At 44.9% G+C, this 4,804-nt stretch overlaps 1 protein-coding gene across 2 annotated transcripts in view; it reads right to left on the bottom strand.

Annotated features, from left to right (window-relative positions):
* Nucleotides 1–4,804, bottom strand: part of LOC112103345 (schwannomin-interacting protein 1) — a 391,826-nt gene that overhangs the window by 136,892 nt on the left and 250,130 nt on the right. The window lies entirely within an intron of this gene.

The raw sequence follows: 4,804 nt of genomic DNA, 5'->3' as shown, positions 1-4,804 counted from the left end.
TGAGAATTAGTAGATAAAGCTCTGCTTCCCCCTGCCCCTGACATTCACCCTATGCTAGGTTCGGGGGTGTAACTCCTCCACCCCAGGGAACTCTTGGAAGGACAGCTGCAGCAAGATTCTGGCTCCTTTACAAGGCTCAGGCAGCACAAAAGAGGCTGGAATGGGGGGGGGGGGAAATCTGGCCCTCAATTAAGTTTCAGCACAAGCACTGGGTCTCTCTCTCTCTGTCATGGGCTTTACAGGATCAAAAATGGGTGTTGAAGTTAACTATTACTGATAATGGGGGAGAGTAACACTTTGATTGGTACCACAGTATATTTCAGTCTGGCTGGCAGCAAAGCAAACAAGACAACAGTCCATTGATTTCAGGGACAGCTTGAGGCATTTGTGATTCAACTGATTGCTAGGGTGCTGTGGTTTAGAGTCTATACAGTCCTACATTCACTGTGCAACTCAGAGGCAGGGAAAAAATTAATTACCAGATCATACTATGGTCCTGGCTGCAGGACTGGATGGGGAGGCATTTGTTAAGCTCATCTCATTAACCTGTGTTTGGAATTGATTTATATAAACTCGTTTTGCATCTAAAAGGGACAGATTTTTTTTTTTTAAGAAAACACTTAGATTCTGAGAAATACAGCAACATCTGTAGAAAAACCCTACATCCATGGATTTCTATTGTCCCCATCTCTCTTACTGAACAATGGTTACAAACTTGAGAGATGAAGGCATCTCTATTTAAAATGCTTTTAAAAAGCTACACATACATCATCAATTGTGCTGAGAAATACTACTGTTCAATTATAATGTTCAGCTGTAACTGAAGAGGAAAAACATTCACAGGAAGGCCCCTGTGTTAAACCATTTTAGGGCCAAATTTTACAAGAAATGGTAGAATATCCAGCCATTTATCTGTCTTATGATGTATACTGATCAGACAATTTATCTTATAATAATGATGGGTGGTCAAGGGCAAAATGGCTACTAAATGTATGATTTTATATTACTGGAAAATTGCATCTCCTCTTATACTGAATCTTTTCCAACCTCAGCTTCTAAACTTATACAGAACAATCGAGACTGGTTTGGGAAAATATCAGCATATTCTGAACGCTATTATACAACCTCTAGAAATGCATGTATATATAGAGCTATCATTCCCTTTTGACCTTTCTTTTATTTGAACAGGCTGATCAGGGATGGATTCAGGTTAAATGCAGAATCCACTTTGATACAAATATGCCTCCTCCCAAAACAGTAACATTCTTTGGGTACATAGGTGCTACTGGAAAACAAGATCTATGGACTAGGGAAAAGATGGGAGGGCATGAGCACTGGTGAAAAAAATACTTTTGCAGGCATCATTCAAAACATTGGACAAGGATATATCAGTCTATTCAATTACAGTTTAAATTTGAATCTGTGACTGTTGCTGATTCCTAGTCTCCATTCAAGGGCAACTGTCATTTTCACAGAGTGATATTCATAAGTTTGTCTGTCTCTGCATCTTTAGAAGACATTCTACATTTATATGCAATTCAGGTTTTACAGGAGTACATATTACTGCTTTTCTTTTCCACAGTGATTTATTAAATGTGTAATACAGCCTTCTTGTGAAATGCAGTATTAACATTCCAGTGCACTAAACTGGCTGAGAATATACTGTATTTTGTTTGGTTTGGTTCTAATTGACAGTGACATAATTGAAGTTTCTCAGCTACATTTTCCTAAGCAGCATTCCTTTATTATTATTTTAGTAAATGTGATGCCTACAAAAGATACTGGCTGGATAGCTCTGTAGACCAAAGACATAGGTTCATCCACAAAGCACATACCGCACACACAGGGCAGGCCTGCTTGCCCTGTCCCAACAACACACTTCAACCCTAGCATGGAGGGACCATCCCTTGAAAAAGGGAAGTTCTGTCTCCATGATTATTTTCCCTTCTTGTTCCCTCTGCTGAGACTGACAACCAGAGAACCATTTGTGGGGATGATTGACTGAGACTAACTCATTTCACGTGGCTACCAAACAATTTCCAGATGGCAGCAGCTTTCACTCAACACTGGCCTGGGCACTAGGGTGACCAGACAGCAAGTGTGACAAATCGGAACATGGGGTAGGGGGTAAGAGGTGCCTATATAAGACAGTGTCCCAAATATCGGGACTGCCCCTATAAAATCGGGACATCTGGTCACCCTACTGGTCACTGATCCTGCACTCAGCTGTAGGTAGCCCCAGAATGGAGAGAGAGCTCATTGCAGGAGCTCTCTCTCCAAAGAGAGCTCATTGCAGGACTGGGGCCTTGGGCTTACTCTGAACCAGGAACCTACAATCAGAAAAAGTGTGTATCTCTTTAACCCCAGGGTCATCCATCTCCCCTCCCCACAATGAAAATTTAAACAAAAGAGCATTCAAATGGCTTGACATGAGCAGTCTACTATGTCATGCATATCTGACCATGTTTGAGTTACCTGGGTAGGGCTGAGCTAGGGAAAGAACAGTCAAAAGGAGGCAGCAATTGTAAATTAAAACCAAAACCAAAACCAAACCAAACCAAAACAACAACAAGAGCGTGTAGCTTGCTCATTCACACAGTTCAGCCACACAGGCAGCTGTGAAGGCAATCTGTATTATGCATGCCTTTCTTCAAACACAAAAGAGGAAACACTTTTCTAAAATGTATGTGCATAAATAAGAACTGCCTGGGGGCAAATTTAGGTTCAAAAACTTTCCCTCATTCATCCCTTTGTGTCATTGAACAGTAAACAGATTGCAAATACAGCAAGGCAATGAAAACATTATCTATTATCACACCTAATAGTTGTGCAGTCATTCCAAGGGTGATTGCTATCTTTTTCACCTGCTTTGTTTTACAAAACTTCAATATACAATGGAAGGATTTTTAAAAATAAATTACCAGATTAAAATTCAATCTAATTATTACTGAAGACAAGTTTGCTACTAATCCTATATAAAGATAAGAAGTCGGATGATAATAAACAGACATGCCATACAAAGTTTAGAAAAATAAAATACATAATTACAGCATATATATTTGTGTGTGTGAGTGGGGAAAAAAAATCTCTTTCCTGATGCTGGATTATACTTTGATTGTAACAGATGCAGCTTTTTATATTTGTTTTCTGCATAAATCTACATATTAGTCTGAAAGCTACTGTATGTGCTTTGTGTTGTCTCCGTTACATCAATCATTCCCTTTTCTGGTTGACAGTTTTTTGAGTTTAGGGCTTGATATTGTAATCCTTATTTACATATGTAATCCTTACTTATATACTTACATGAGTAGTCCCCCTGAATAGTTTTTACAGCATCATAAGTGTGCGTGGCATTTTACAAGGTTTTCCTGATCCTGCAAACCTTGAGGTAGTTCCATCAGAATGAATGGCATGGTGCAACTAATCTCATGACATCTCCACCACAAAGCTCTTTACTGAGGTTTAACAGTTAAAATACTGCCCTACATTTAAATCTTGGCTTTCTGCATACATTGACACAGTGTCCTAAAAGCTACTGTCTGTACATATTGCAGAACCTGTACATTGTCTTCTTTCTTCATATTAATTGTATATGGAGCCATCCAAAATAATATTTTAGTTGCCTCTTGGACCATGTAAAAAGAAGAGCAGGTGTTTCCCCTGACCATATTTACGCAGCTGTTCTGATTACTGAGCAGTCAGTGCTGCTGATTAGTACCGGTTATGGAACTGAACTTGACTCACCCCTCAGCTCTATTCCTCGCTCCGCAGCTGGGCTGCTGTGTCACCTTGGGCAAACTGCTTCACCCCCCTATTCTTTTCCCCCCTACCTTTGTCTGTCTTGTTTATTTATACTGTAAGCTTGTTGCGGCAGGGCCTGTCTCTCACTATATTTAGCTCAAAGAGTCCCAAACTGAGATACTAGTAATAGGTGCCATCATAATAGAAATAATATATAATACCACAGCAGGACCTTAAGCTAGTGTAACACCAACTGACCCGGTCGTCAGCAGGCAGGATTGAACCTGGGGCCTCTGCAGCTTAGTGCATGAGCTTCTACTGCAGGGGTGGGCAAACTACGGCCCGTGGGCCAGATCTAGCCCCTCAGGCCTTAGGATCCCCGCGCCGCTCTCAGAAGTAGCCGGCACCACGTCCCTGCGGCCCCCAGGCAGGGGGGCAGAAGGATCCGTGCGTTGCCCTTGCCTCAAGGCACCGCCCCCCAGAGCTCCCATTGGCCGGGAATGGGGAACTGTAGCCAATGGGAGCTTCGGGGGAGGTACCTGGAGGCGCGGCAAGGGCAGCACATGCGGAGCCCTCTGCCCCTCCCCCCCCCCGGCTAGGGGCCGCAGCACTTCCGGGAGCAGCGCGGGGCCGGGGACAGGGCAGGCATGCAGGGAGCCTGCCCTGGCCCCAGTGCGCACCACTACCACCCCGGAGCCGCTTTAGGTAAGCAGCGCCGGGCCAGAGCTTGAACCCCTCCTGCACCCCGCCCCCCAACTCCCTGCCCTGAGCCCCCTCGTACACCCCGCACCCCTTCTGCACCTCAACCCCCTGCCCTGAATCCCCTCCCGTAGTCCGCACCCTTTCTGCGCCCCAGCTCCCTGCCCTGAACCCCCTCGTACACCCCGCACCCCTCCTGCACCTCAACCCCCTTCTCTGAGCTCCCTGCTGCACCCCTACCCCCTGCCCTGAGCCCCCTGCCGCACCCCGCAGCCCTCCTGCACCCCAACTCCCTGCCCTGAGCCCCCTGCTGCACCCCTGTGCACCCCAACCCCCTGCCCTGAGCCCCCTGCCGCACCCCGCA

Source organism: Terrapene carolina, unplaced genomic scaffold (assembly GCF_002925995.2).
Source record: "Terrapene carolina triunguis isolate 2854851 unplaced genomic scaffold, T_m_triunguis-2.0 Scaffold88, whole genome shotgun sequence".
In the NCBI taxonomy this organism is placed as follows: domain Eukaryota; kingdom Metazoa; phylum Chordata; order Testudines; family Emydidae; genus Terrapene; species Terrapene triunguis.
This window is presented reverse-complemented; position numbering and strand designations above follow the sequence as displayed.